General features: G+C 52.4%; 1 long non-coding RNA gene across 2 annotated transcripts; it reads right to left on the bottom strand.

Moving 5' to 3' along the window:
* Window positions 1-5216: 5216 nt before the first annotated feature.
* Window positions 5217-9298, bottom strand: LOC128313429 (uncharacterized). Of its 2 annotated transcripts, none has more exons than XR_008294127.1 (3): window positions 8521-9298; window positions 7420-7840; window positions 5217-7011 (listed from the first exon to the last, which is right to left on the bottom strand). It is a non-coding gene; the product is annotated as an uncharacterized LOC128313429 (long non-coding RNA). The 2 variants fall into 2 exon arrangements; XR_008294128.1 differs by having other exon boundaries at window positions 7420-7587.
* Between the last annotated feature and the right edge of the window lie 5633 nt (window positions 9299-14931).

Genomic DNA, 14931 nt, shown 5'->3' with positions numbered 1-14931 from the left:
GGGGATGGGGGACAGATCAAATCTGCAGGCTCCCTTCCCACATCACCCTTCTTATTGGGATGCCGGAGCCTGTCCAGATGCTTCTGAAGAGACTTTCATTTAGGTCTGGGTCCATTTAGGTCTAGGTCCCATTTAGCTGGGTCCTATGGCCACTCATACTTGCAGATAGGCTGACCAACCATCTTGGTTTGCCTGAGACTGAGGGAGGTCCGGGGACTTTTGGTGCTAAGACTGGACAAATCCTGGGCAAACCAGATAAGCTGGTCACCCTAACGGGAAGAGGGCTGAGGAAGCGAACGTGGGGCTTCCCAGGCTCTATGGTAGAATGTTGCAAAAGAGGAGGGGGCGATGGTGGGTTTTGGGGGTAGCCATCAGCAGTGTCTCCCACAAACAACCAGGGTGGTGAAGGGATTCAAAATCAAGACATATCTGGAATCGGTGAAGGGACTAAAAAAATAGCCTAAAAATTAGTAGACGTTCTACATTCTGGATATGGGTTGCAGCATCTTCTCCCAGTCCACGGGTCACCTTTTTGCTTTCTTAATAGTGTCTTTGACGAACAAACGTTCTTGACTTAGCATAGCTCAATTTATCACTTTTCTCTTTATGGTTAGCACTCTTAGTTTCCTAAGAAACCTCTACCAAGATCATGAGATACTCTCCTTTTTTTTTTTTTTTAACGGCTTTATTGAGAGATAATTCACATACCATACAATCCACCCATCAGAAGGGTACAATTCAATGCTGGTAAGATATTCAGAGATGTGCCACCATCAGCAATCTAAGGACATTTGCATCACCTCAAAAAGAAATCCCGTGTCCTTTGGCTATCATACCCTTATCCTCATCCCTCCCCGACTCCCAGGCCTAAGCAACCACTCGTCTACTTTCTGTCTCAATAGATTTCCCTATTCTGCACATTACGTATAAATGGAATCCTACAATATGCAGGCTTTTGTATCTGGCTTCTTTGACATAGCATAATGTTTTCAAGGTTCGTCCATGTGGTAGCATGAGTCAGAATCTCATCCAACTTAATGGCCAAATAATATGCCATTTGCATCACCACATGTTGTGTATCCATTCGTCATTCAATGGACACTTGGGTTGCTTCTGCTTTGTATGTGTTATACGTAGTGCTTCTGTGAACACTTATGTAAAAATTTCTGCATGGACATATGTTTCCCATGGTTTCTTTTTAAAGCTTTAATGTTTTACTTTCTGTCAGTATCTACAGTCCATCATACAGTCCATATGAGGTCGGGGTCAAGATAGTGTCTCCTCCATAAGGATATCCAATTGACTTAGCACCATTCACTGAAAAGACGACCTTTTCCCATTGCACTCTATCATAAATTAGGTAACCTACCTGCGTGCTTGTTTCTGGACTCAATTATTTGTTGTTTTGTTTTGTTTTGTATTTTTTGGATTCAGTTCTATTCTTTCAGGCTATTTGGCCATCCTGATGTCAACCCCACGGCATTCTCCCTGAATAGAACTTTACAGCAAGTCTCGATATTAGCTTATCTAAGTCCTCCCATTTTGTTCTTCTTTTTAGTTTTTTTTTTTTTTAATGTTTATTTTGAAGAGAGAGAGACAGAGAGAGAGAGAGAGCGGGGGAGGGGGCAGAGAGACAGGGAGACACAGAATCTGAAGCAGGCTCCAGGCTCTGAGCTGTCTGCACAGAGCCCGACACGGGGCTCAAACTTGGAAACAGTGAGATCATGACCTGAGCTGAAGTCAGACGTTTAACCAAATGAGCCATCTAGGCACCCCCTGTTCTTCTTTTTAAACATTGCCTTGATTGTTCTTGGCCGTTTGTATTTTTTTTTTTATAAATTTATAATTGCCTATCAGTTTCTAAAAAAACAAAACAAAACAAAAAAACCTGTTGGGATTTTTATTGAGTTTATGTTGAGCTGAGTTACAGAGCAGTTGGAGTAGATCTGACATCTTTAAAACGTTGAATCTTCCATTCCAAAAAACATAGTATATTTCTCTATTTAAAAAATTTCTCTCAATAACATTTCATAATTTTTAGTGTAGAGGTCTTATGTGTCTTTCAGTAGATTTATTCATAAGGGTTTTTGTTGTTGTTTTTGATGCTATGATACAGTTAAAATTTTTTCATTTGGATACTTGTCTTCAAATACCTGAAGGGCTTTTAGGTAGAGCAGAGGGCTGGTCACTGATTTATTGCCTGGTATGTGCAGGCAGGCCTGGAACCAAGTACCGTTCATATTTTCCCATCTACTCCTTAACAGCCCTTGGACACAGGGCTATCTTATCCTCATTTTACAGAGGTGGAGCCAGGCCTGAGGCCAGGGCTCTCTGAAGGCCAAGCTGCACCCGCTTCATTCTCGGTCCAGACCTGACATGGGGAAACCCGTGCCTATGGCTGCGACCCTCTGAGGATCTTTCCAGATAAGAAATTCTACGACTCCCAAATTCAAATTCAAGATTCGAATTTATCCAGCCCCACCCTAGTGCAAATATTAGTGAATCCTGACTTTTTCTTTTTTTTTTTTTTTAATTTTTTTTTTCAACGTTTTTTATTTATTTTGGGGACAGAGAGAGACAGAGCATGAACGGGGGAGGGGCAGAGAGAGAGGGAGACACAGAATCGGAAACAGGCTCGGGGCTCTGAGCCATCAGCCCAGAGCCTGACGCGGGGCTCGAACTCACGGACCGCGAGATCGTGACCTGGCTGAAGTCGGACGCTTAACCGACGGCGCCACCCAGGCGCCCCAGTGACGTTTTCTTTTATAAGTAAACAAGTCAATATATCAACTGAAAACACAATTTCTTAAGTCCATAGAACCTGAGTATCGTAATACTTTTTAACTATAACCTAAGTGAGGGTTAAAAGTCATCACACAATTTGTAAACAACACTTCAAGGGTGCTTAAAATCTCTGAGGGGAAAATGGCTTAAATGACATGGCCCACACCGCCCCATGAGCTCCAGCCAGCATAGGCACCCAAAACTGCTGATAACCCCCACTGCAGGCCTCACAGACCCCTCGATCTCAGCATGAGCCAAATGGAACTCACATCTGCCTGTGTCTGGCCAACACTGGTCATACCTTTTGGTGACTCACATCCTTCCTAGGTTGGGGGAATTTCCCACACAGTGAGACAGAAGCATGCTTCCCAGAGGCCCTGGCAACCAGGCATCCGTATGTGGTCTGGGCTTGGCCAGTCACACGAGCCTGGGTGAGGTGCTACAGAGGGTCTAGGAGCCACTCTGGTGACGGTGGCCACCAGGACGCCCAGGGGCTAGTGGCACCAGTGGTAACGTCTGGTGCCACCGGCAACCGTCTGGCCCGGGGCACAGGTGCTGAGTTCTTCCGGCCCCTCCCGAAGAGCCTGCGAGCTGGATTCTATCGTCTGCAACTGAGAAACACGCCCCTCCCCAGGCTCGCTCCCCAACCCCCTTTACAATAGAGGGCAACAAGGCCCCTCCGGCTGTCCATGCCTCCAGTCCAGCAGCGACCCTGGTGTCCCCCCTCCCCCTCCATCCCAGAGCCTGGGTCTTACCGACGATTCCGCTTCCTACAAAGCTCGAGGCTGTCCAGTTCACCACTCCTATGGCCAGCCGGCTTTAGACCGTTCCTGAAGTTCCCACCCTCGCTCTGGAGTGATCTTCCTGGGAGGCAGACTAGGTCAGATGGCCCCTCACTGAAGCTCTCCAGTGCCTGTTTCCCCGGCTTGTGAATTTTGCTGGGGAGCCTTTCCTTGGGGGACCACCCTAAGCTTTCCTACCCCAGTGCTGGCTCTGCCCCTCTCGTTCTCGAAGCCACGATCGCTTCTCCTGACCCAGGGCTGTTGCACATGCACTTCATCTACCAATAGCTTTATTCCACCCTTTCCTAACCCCTGCCCCGACTTTGCCTTTAGTCTTAGCTTCTGGGGGAGTCATTTAAAAAAAAAAATGTTTATTTTTGAGAGGGAGAGAGAGAGCACGAGAGCGAGGGCAGGGGAGGGGCAGAGAAGAGGGAGACAGGATCCGAAGCAGGCTCTGTGCTGACAACAGCGAAGCCCAACGCAGGGCTCGAACCCACGAACTGTGAGATCATGACCTGAGCTGAAGTCAAACGTTTAATCGTCTGAGGCACCCAGGGGCCCCCTGGGGAAGTCATTTTTGAGCCTTCCCCTCAGGAGAGACATCTCTCACTTGGACCTTTGCAGCCCCTGTGCTTTGGGAGGCTCTGCGTGGTTGGTTCCCCGCTCATGCCTAGCCACTTCTGAGCTATGTGCCCTCGGGCAAGTTACTGAATCTGTCTGGGCCTTAGTGTCCCCGTTTCTTCATCTGCAAAATACAGTTAGTGATATTTGCTACTCCAGATTCAGCTTCCACCCTTTTCTGCTCTGTCTGCGGCCCTAAGCTCACCCTTCAGGCTGCATTGTCCCCTGACTTCAGTGGGAGGTGCCATCTGAGCTCAAGAGAACGGAGCCGGAGGCGTCAGGGAGTCGCTTCCTAGCCCCTTCCTTGTCTTGGGCCATTTCTGTCTAAGGCACTGTAGTCACTCTGTAATAGGTCTCTGTGGAGCCAGGGGTGAATTCTGTTTCTATAGCCCAGAGCTGTCGAGAGGATAAAATGAGAAGACTCATGATGATACTCTCAGCACGGTGCCTGGCTCGCCTCATTTCAACTCATTACTTTTCCCTGTTTCTGTGAACAGACTGGATCTGAAATGCAAAGGCCTTTCTCAGCTGTGTCCCCAGAACTTAGCACAGAGTTCAGCACATTTGATGAGCATTTGATGAATTAATGGTCCTATTTGCCTGTGTGCAGTACGGTCCTGGTGCCAGGAGAAGAGGCAAGAGTATCCACAGGCTCCCTTGTGCAGTTGTTCAGGTTGTGCACTGCAAAAGTTGCCTGGCCCAGGAAACAAGTGGAGCCCAGATCGGTCCGTGACCTTCCCACCAAGCTATGCTCCAAGAGAAAGAGGTATTTTTCCTAATTTGCTCAAAGGGGCTGTGTGAGTTAATGGTTCCTTAAGGCTCTACCCCCAAACCCAGTTTTTATTCATTCATACAGTATACTCCATGCTCTTGCCTATGTCCTGCCTCCCAGCCCCCTCGAGTACCTCTCTTTTCATTAGTTCCTCTCTGCCTTCCAGGAAGCCAGCAGCTCCCCAAGGAAGTACTCTAGCTTGAGAGAGGCCTGCAGAAACCGGCAGGGACAGGGCTTCCAAGAAAGTCTCTGGTAAGCCTGAGCACCAGAGCCACTGATCTCCCGGATAAATGGGGGCAGACAGCAGAGAGTGAGTGGGCAGGCCCAGGAGAAACCAGTCGTGGGCGGCTGCAGAAATACTGACCCTGGACTCAGGGGGGGAATAATAGGCAATTAGCACCAGAGTGCCCCCATCCAGCCCCAAGCCCATTAAACACAGGACGACTTTAACCAAATCCTACCTTAAAGAGCTCTATTTAGAGGCAGCTTAGTATAAATTGTTCTGTAAAGAGAAAAAAAAAAATCCCAACAATCCAGGCAACAGAGCAGTTCCTAGTGGGAGTTGGTAATAGGTGGGTTGGAGAACCAGCGGGGGCCAGGGCCTTTGAAAAGCTCTGCAGGGAGAGTGGAGGAGGTCGTCAATTTCAATTTAGCCTGTTCTATTTCACTCTGTTCCAGGGCCTCTGCCTTCCCCCAGCCTCTTACATATTTGGAACCAGAAAGGGTGCACAGTGAGCTGAGTTTCATCTCTGCCTGTGCACAGGGAGGTCAGGCCTGGTAATCCCTGGTCCAGGGAAAGGGGCCGTCCGGGGCCCAGGCCTGGATCAAGCATGAGTGTGGGACACTGATCACTCCCCTGTGCCTTGGGTTCCTTTCCCTTTGCTCACTCCCCTCTAGGCAGCACCGGAGCAGCTCACCCCTGGCTGCACCCGGAAGTCACCAGGCGAGTTTTCCAAATGCTGATGCCCGGGCCCCACCCTGAGATTCTCGTCAGTTTGTGTGGATTGGCGCCCTAGAGTGGGCACAGTAAACGTTCCCCGGGCACTTCCACATGCAGTACCTAAGGCCCGTCCTATCCCTGCTCTCTTCTGTGGTTAGCCACCCATACGGGCCTGGGAGACTGGCAGGTGCACCTTCCTAAACCCCAGAGGCAGTGGTTTTCAGAGTGGGTTCCCTGGAGCAGCAGTATCGGCATCGCTTGGCGATGCTTTAGAAATTCATATTCTCAGGCCCAGCCCTAGAGCTCTGGAATCAGAAATTCTTTTTGTTTGCTTAATTTATTTATTTTTGAGAGTGGGGGAAGGGGCAGAGAGAGAGAGAGAGAGGGAGACAGAGAATCCCAAACAGGCTCTGTGCGGCCAAGGAAGAACCAGATATGGGGCTCGAACCCACAAACCCATGAGATCATGACCTGAGCCAAAATCGAGAGTCGGACGCTTAACCAGCTGAGCCACCCAGGGGCCCCTGGAATCAGAAATTCTTGGTGGATCCCAGCAGTATGTGCTTTAACAAGCCCTCCAGGGGATTCTGCTGGGCAGCCAAATTTGAGAATCCCTGCCCTAGAATAATGACAGAATTATCAGTGCAGTTCAGCGCTCTTCACACTTTACCATGCACAGGACTCAATTAAAATATAAATTCCGGGGATCCCTGGGTGGCTCGGGCGGTTAAGTGTCCCGACTCTTGATTTCGGCTCGGGTCATGATCTTGTGGATCGTGGGATCAAGCCCTGAGTCGGGCTCTGCGCTGACAGAGTGGAGCCTGCTTGGGATTCTCTCTCTCTCCGCGCCTCTCCCACTCACGTGTGCACTCTCTCTCTTTCTTTCTCTCTCTCTCAAAATAAATAAATACACTTTAAAAAAAGATTATAAAAAATGCAGATTCTGGGGCACCTGGGTGACTCAGTCTGTTGAGCGGCCAACTTCGGTTCAGGTCCGGATCTCACAGTTCATGGGTTCGAGCCCCGCGTCGGGCTGTGTGCTGACGGCTCGGGGCCTGGAGCCTCTTTCGGATTCTGTGTCTCCCTCTCTGTCTGCCTCCTCTGCTTGCACTCTGTGAAGCAGCAGGGGGAGGTTCTGTATTTCAGGCACAGCCCCAGGTGTGGCCGCCAGTCCGCGGACCGCACTGAGCAGCTAGGCTGTAGCTGCGTTGACTGAGTGCTTACTGTGTGCCAGGCACTGTGCTAGGCCCTGTGCTTAAACCGTCTCATCTCAACCTTCCGGAAACACTAAGAGGTAGGAAGTATTATTATTGAGAGATCACTCTCAATAATAGTGATAGGGAGAATCCATAGCATTCATCCATGGGAAGTATACAAAGACTCTCAGTGTATTCAGAGTTGTGCGCTCATCGCCCCAGTCAACATCAGAACATTCTCATCCTTCTCAAAGGAAACGCGGATCCTCTTAGCCATCCCTCCCCCAGCCCCCAGCCCCCAGCCCCCGGCCCTAGGCAACCTACCTTCTCTATAAACAGATTTGCCCCTTCTGGACCTTTCACTTAAAAGGGATCATACAACACGTGGCCTTTTGTGCCTGGCTTCTTTCACTCAGCGTCATGTCTTCAAGGTTCATCCATGTTGTACTTTGTGGGAGTGCTTCACGCCTTTCTCTGGCTGAATATATTCCGCTGTTGGGTAGATCACAATTTGTGTATCCATTCAACTGTTGATGGACACTTGGGTGCTTTGCCTTTGGGGGCGAGCGTGGCTCGTGCTGCCGTGGACACCGATCCACAGCAGTCCCATTTCATAGATGAAGACACAGAGACTGAGAGAGGCCCACACAACCTGGGCACTCCTTGCTCCAAGGTGCCTCCTTGCCAGCCGTCTCAGAGGCCCAGGTGGTGGCAATGCTCACGGTGAGTGGCGGCACGTTTGTTTCTGGAGAAGGAGCAAGGGGCTTGGAGGCAGGGCTCCCGGATCAGAGTGTTGGCTTAACTCCTTCCGGGGAGAACGGGGGCAATTTGTTTAAGTCTGAGCCTCAGTCTCCCCAGGAGACAAAGGATAAATCTGTTAGGAGCTGCCTATGGAGGAGGGGAGAGGAGGGGAGAGCACGGGCAAAGCGTTCTTGGCAGGAGGAGGCACTCTGCACGGTCGGTGGGGCTGAAGTTCCTGGATCAGGGGCCAGAGGGGCTGAGGGCACTAACTGAAGCCTGTGATGTAGGACCCAGGGAGAGCGAGAGCGAGAGCGAGGAGAGAGAGAGATGGAGAGGCAGGCAGTGGGCGTGCCTGGTGGGGCAGGGAGGGGAGAGGAGGGGCAGGCTGCCAGAGGCAAGGCAATGAAGCTTTTCACCTCCTCCCACAGCCATTTACCCAGCCCCGGGGGTAATTGCCATCATTTCAAGGCTGGGTAATGCCAGGCAGATTAGGGAGGGAAAGGCTCCCTCGGGCGAGCAGGAACATTAGGCACAGTTATAAATGTCAGCCTCTGACAGGAGCCGAAGCTTGAGGGCACAGCCTCCCAGCTGCCGGCCAGTCCCACCCCTTCCCCCCCCCCCCCCCCCCCGTTTTGGGGCCAGGCCCCAGGAGCCTCTTGGGCTACTGCCCACCCCATACCTTACCTTCCACTCCCTGTGCCCTTCTGGCCGCTTCAGCTCAGGGTTCAGGCCCTGTTCCTGGTGCTCAGTATGTGCCCTTGGGCAAGCGTGTGCCTTAACCTGAGTCTCGTCTGCAAAAGGCTGTAAGCCTTGGCCACCGCCAGGACCTATTTTAGCCTCCCAGCACCACTATGGGGGGGACACTTCTACTATCTCCACGTGTGGGGGGGGACACTGAGGTTCAGAGAAGCGAGACCCCTTGTGGGCCTCAGTTTCCCCATCTGCAGAATGTGGACGTTGGGGAAGAAGAGGAGACCTCGGAGGGCACTGCCGGCCTCATAGTCTCTGTCCCGAGGAGCGGGGGCAGAGATCCTGGAAATCAGGCAGGACAGCGGGAGGCACGGGGAGCAAGGTTGAAGGCAGGCGTCTTCCAAAGTCATCTGTTCTGCTTCCGGCTTGGGGCCAGTGCTGCCGGAAGCCAGGAGTGTGGGCCCCCAGCTGGGGCGCTACCCAAGGGGACGGGGTGACGCGGGAGAGGGTGGGAGGGGAGGCACGTGGCAAGCGGAAGCCAGACTGAAGTGGGGAGCTCCTGCCCCGCGCCGGGATCCCAGGGGGTCGCCACGCAGCCCCCCCATCCGCCCAGCAGCTATGGTGCCAGGTGTCCCCAGGGTCACCGTCGCAGGTGTCCCCAGAGTTAGGGTCACGCCTGCTGATGGGCATGCTGGTGCCAGCACAGCCGATGCCAGGCGCGACCAAGACGGTCATGTTTGAAAAGCGGACAGACAGATGGAGAGGAAAAGGGAGTCAGGCACAGGGGCGCATCTGCCGGAGGCGTTTTCCCCCCACCAGAAGAGCCTGGGGCGGGGCGGGGGGGGGGGGTCCCTTCCTCAGGGCCTCTGCTCCGATCAGGGAGGTGAAGTCGGTGCCACCCGGGGCTCTAGGGCTGGTGATTCCTGGGAAGCCGGAGAGAGAGAGAGAGACAGCACGGGTGGGGGAGGGGCAGAGAGAGAGGCAGAGAGAGAATCCCAAGCAGGCTCCACACTGTCAGCGCAGAGCCCGATGCGGGTGGGGCCCAAACCCGCGAACCGTGAGATCATGACTTGAGCGGAAGCCAAGAGCCCGACGAGAGCCTGACGCCTGACGCGTAAGGGACGGGGCCACCCAGGCGCCCCTGCCCTCTCTTTGTTACGCATCAGCGCATCTTTCCATCCCTCCGCCCACCCACTGACGTGTTTCAAAGGGAGTTGCGGGCCTGAAGATACTTCACCCCCAGACACTTTACCTGCCGATCATTAGCCAGAGGTCAACACTCGTTAGCGGTTCTTCTCAAAGGTGACGCATACATACCGCGTCACGGACAGGTGTAAAATCTACTGTCGCTGGCAAGCAGCGAGCCTTGTGTAGCTCAGGCTCCTCCAAGACGCGGAGCATTGCCAGCTAAGCTTGCCCTCGTTCCTTCCAGTCGTTTCCGCCCGCTGTTTTCTACAGCAGCTACTGTTCTGGTCTTTTCCACCTTTGCTTAGTTTTGCCTGTTCTAGAACTTCACGTAAACGGAGTCACACAGCATGTGTTTTTCAGTGGTGGTGTGGGGCGGGGGGGCTGGCTTCTTTTGCTGAGCGTATTTATTTTGACATCCATGCATGTTGTTGCCTAGACTCATGGGTCATTCTTTCTACTGCTAAATAGTATGCCACCGTGTAAAATACTCCATTTGCTTACCCGTTTCATCTGCTCACCCGTTCCTTTGAGATGTTCTCAGTTTGGGGCGATTCTGAATAAAACTACTGTGAACATTTGTACACGAGTCTTTGTGTGGACATATGTTTGCATTTCTGTCGAGTAAATACTTAGGAGTAGAATTACTGGTCTTCTGTCTTTTATACAATCAAATTAAAAAAAAAAAAAGAAAAGGAAAGGGGGAGTGCCTGTGTGGCTCAGTCGGTTGAGCGTCCGACTTTGGCTGAGGTCATGATCCCACAGGTCATGAGTTCGAGCTCCGCATCAGGCTCTCTGCGGTCAGCGCAGAGCCCGCTTTGGATTTTCCGTCTCCTTCTCTCTCTGCCCCTCCCCCACTAGTTCTCTCTCTCTCTCTCTCTCTCTCTCTCTCTCTCTCTCAAAAAATAAACATTAAAAAAAAAGAAAGAAAAAGAAAAGAGTGTAGGTAACCAAGTTGCAGAAACTTTGCTCAGTCACCATCCTGTTGTCAGAGAAGCTGCCCCCCTCCGCCCTGGACAGTCCTCTGTGGGCTGTGGAGGAATGCCTGGCATTGAGACAGGCCTGGTTCAAATCCTGCCACTTGTAAACTGTGTGACCTTATGCGAGTTTTGAACCTCTCTGAACCTTAGTTCCTCCTCTGTAAACTGGATACAACAATGGCAGTCACTGGGTAGTTGCTGGGGAGCCCTACATCCCCCACAGAAGGGCGATGACATGCCCAGCCCAGGACTTGGCCCCACTGTGGGTGATGGCCAGCACAAGGCCCTTCTCCCCACTTATTTAATTCAATTTATTCAACTCGTATTTCAAGACCCAGTGTCTTCTCATTGAAGCCTTTCCTGAAAGTCTGCATACAATGAAAAGTGCAGACACTCACAGAATAGTTAGCAGGAATCGCCTGACTCTACACGCCATGCAAACGGTAGGTCATTTTGTTCTTTCGATAACACCATAACTCAGTTTATCATCATGCCTATTTTATAGGCACAGAGAGATTCAGTGATTTGCCCAAAGTCACACAGCAAGTAAATGGTGAACCTGCTCAGTGTAGCAGATCTCTATGGGTTGGCCTATTCTAGATATTTCCACATAAAGGCAATCATACAATATGTGGCCTGTTGTGTCTGGCTTCCTCTATTCATATAATGCTTTCATCTTCTTCTTCTTCTCTTTAATGTGTATTTTGAGAGCGCAAGAGAGCGCATGAGCAGGGGAGGGGCAGAGAGGGGGGCGGGGAGCTAGAGAATCCCAAGCAGGCTCCACACTGTCAGCACAGAGCCCAATGCAGGGCTTGAACCCATGAACCGCGAGGTCACGACCTGAGCCAAAATGAAGAGTCGAACGTTTAACCAACTGAGCCACCCAGGAGGCCTTCCGCAGAATTCTTTCAAGGTGCATCCACGTTGCAACATGTGTCTGTATTTCATTCTTTCTCATGGTCAGGCGGTAGTCCGTTGAATGGATAGACCCCATCGTGTCAATCCGAGCATCTATCGATGGACATCTGGGCTGTTTCCACCTTTTGGCTACTGTGATAAGTGCTGCTGCGAACATCTGTGTCCAAGCTTTTCTCGGAACTCCTGTTTTGAATTCTCCTGGGCATATACCGCGGCGTGGATTTGCTGGTCCCGTGCTAATTCTGTGTTTAACTTGTTGAGGAGCTGCCGAGCCGTGAGCTGGTGTTGAATGCTCTCGGGTTGTAGCTGAAGATGTGGAGGACGAAGCGGAGGAGGGTTTTGCAATGCCGCGGGCCTCTTACTGAATGGGACACAGCGAAACAGCGTCACGAAGCTTTCGCAATCATCTCCGCTCTGCCAAGGCCCTTTCCACGCCGGCCATCCTGTCAGAGCCACCTTGGGAAACCGAGCCTCCCTCCCCTTGCACCCCTGAGACCCAGGGCACATGTTCGTCCTCCTAGTGGGGCAGCCCTCTGGCCCTTCAGGGGTCCCCTCCAGAGACGGGGTGAGGATGTCTGTACCCCTTCTGGCTGAGTCCCACACAAGGGCCAGGCCAGGGTGTTTGGAAGTGAGTGGGGGGCGTCCTGGGTCCCCAGGCAATGCCAAGGACGTCAGGGTCCCCCCCCCACCCCCCGCAACAGGTTCACGCCTGCCCTGCCCCGCCACCCCCCCCCCCCCGCCCCCGCCTTCCCCGGTCAGACCTGGGAATGCAGCCAAAAGCCAGCAGACAGTGCTCAGCAGAACCGGAAGAAAGAAGGCCGGGGAGCCTGAAAGTTCAGTCGCCGAAAGCACACGGCACGTGAGCGCCCCACATGTCAGGGAGACAGTGTTGAGCAAAACAGGTGAAGTCCCTGCGTCATCTTTGGGGCCTGGTGCAAAACGAAACTGCGGGGCCCCTTGCTCAAGACGGGGGCAGCAGAGGCCCTTCTAACTGTACACAGGTCACGGGCCCTTGAGGCCAGCGCCGGTCCCTGCCCCGCAGAGAGGGGCGCGTTGCTACCCAGGGCAGGGGGTTCAGGGGCGTGGGGCCTGAGCCAGGACCGCCCGTGGAAATGGCAGCAAGAATGTGGTGCAAGACGAGACTTAGGAGAGCAGGTCCAGTTCCCACCTTGGAGGTGGGGAGATGGTGGTGGACAGAGAGGCTTGAAACTCCTGCAGCTGTGTGGGGCCGTGACTTCTTGCAGAAGGTTCTTGGGAGGGGGTGGGAAGAGTGCCTGGTGCAATTCTCGAAGGAGCCAGGTTGTTTTCTTCTGCCAGAGCCTGGGTGTGCAAAGCCCTGCCCCTGCATGGACACGTGCGGGGAAGAAACCAGCAAGACTGGTCGGCCCTGCCAGTAAAATGAGAAACAGATGCCATGAGTCCCCGGGGCTCCAACAGCAGCCCAACAATTTGGCTCACATCCTGCAAAACAGCGTTTCAGAGCTGACGCTCTGACCTGTCAGCGGCTTCTAAGCGCACAAAGACGGGTTCCTTGGGGCCGCACAGTTCTGTCTCTGGTTGGATTTCCTTGTTACAAAATGCGGTGAAATACACATGACGTGAAATGTACCGTTTCGACTATCATCATAATGTGCACGGTTCATTGGCATTCAGTACACCTACAGTGTTGTGCACCCAGCACCCCTATCTGGTTCTCCTACATCTCCACCACCCCGAAAGGGAACTCCACACCCATCAGCAGCCTCCCCGTCTCCATCCTCCAGCCCCTGTCCCCATGGATGTGCCTATTCTGGACGCTTTGTACAAACGGAGTCCTTCCGTATCTGGCTGGGTTTCCAGCGAGCCCGGCTTCCATTTGTTGAGCAACCATGCCTCAGCCGTGTGGCTACGCATTTCCACCCACGCTGTCTCCTTTTGTCCTCACGACAACCCCAAATGGCAGGCACGTCTTACAAGAGGAGAGCGCCAGGCTTCGGGGAATCAGCTCCGATAGCCAGGTGCCGCCACTCAAGGCCAGGTCTGTCCCCTCTGAAGCGCTCCCCAGGACGCTGTCCCCCTCTTCAGAGCTCAAGGAGGGTAAGAGGTTGGGGTGAGCTCGCAAAGCCGCGTCAGCTTCTCTGTCTACAAAATGGGGCCAAGAGCCCTCTGTCTGTGTTTCTCAGGTCCTGGTGGGGTCCCAGGCTCTAATAGATGTGAGGATGCTCTGTGAGCCAAGGGGCACCCTGTCCCGATGGGTGTCATCATCACGGATTAAGAGGGCCTCCATTCCTGCTCAGATCAAGGCTCTGTCCACACTGAGTGGACAGACAAAGCCGCTAATCCTTCGGGGAGGAGGAGCTCATCTAGAACATCCCCGGTGGAGGTGCAGCAAGGGTACAGGCTTCTGCTGTGACGTGAACGTCCATCTGAGGGGATGAGCCTAATAAACACTCAAGACATGGCTCCTGGAGAGGAAGGAGGGAACAATGAGGGGACAGGGCTCCCTCACCCTGGGCCAGGACCTCCCACACACAGACATCTTGGATTTTGTACAAGCTGCACATAGTATCTATTCGACAATTAACTGTTTTAAAAATATAGACCACACGGGAACACCTGGGTGGCTCAGTCGGTTAAGCGTCCCACTTTGGCTCAGGTCATGATCTCATGGTTCGTGGGTTCGAGCCCCGCACTGGACTCTGTGCCGACAGCTCCGAGCCTGAAGCCTGCTTCAGATTCTGTGTGTCTCTCTCTGCACCCCTCCCCTGCACACACTCTGTCTCTGTCTCAAAAAAGAATAAACTTTTTTTAATGTTTATTTTTACTTTTGAGAGAGAGAGGGACAGAGTGCAAGTAGAGGAGGGGCAGAGAGAGAGGGAGGCACAGAATCTGAAGCAGGCTCCAGGCTCCCGAGCTGTCAGCACAAAGCTCGACACGGGGCTCGAACTCACAAACCGTGAGATCATGACCTGAGCCGAAGTCGGACGCCCAACCGACTAGCTGCCCAGGCACCCCATCAAAAATGAATAAACATTAGAAAAAAAAAAAAAAAAGACCACACAGAAACTCGTACACAAATGTTCATGGCAGCATTATTCACAATAAAAGAGCCCAAAGGTGGAAGGAACCCAAACGTCCATCAGCGTCTGAATGGGTCAACAAAATGGGGTCCATCCATACAATGGGATATCCTTAAAAAGGAAAGAACTTCTGTCACATGCTACCCAGTGGATGAAACTTGAATTCATTATGCCCAGTGAAAGAAGCCAGTCATAGAAACCTGCATCCTGCATGATTCCATTCATAGGAAATGTGCAGCATAGGCAAATCCATAGCAACAGAA

This window comes from Acinonyx jubatus, chromosome E1 (genome assembly GCF_027475565.1).
Source record: "Acinonyx jubatus isolate Ajub_Pintada_27869175 chromosome E1, VMU_Ajub_asm_v1.0, whole genome shotgun sequence".
NCBI lineage: Eukaryota > Metazoa > Chordata > Mammalia > Carnivora > Felidae > Acinonyx > Acinonyx jubatus.
The sequence above is the reverse complement of the archived record's forward strand: the minus strand, read 5'-3'. Positions and strand labels throughout refer to the sequence as shown.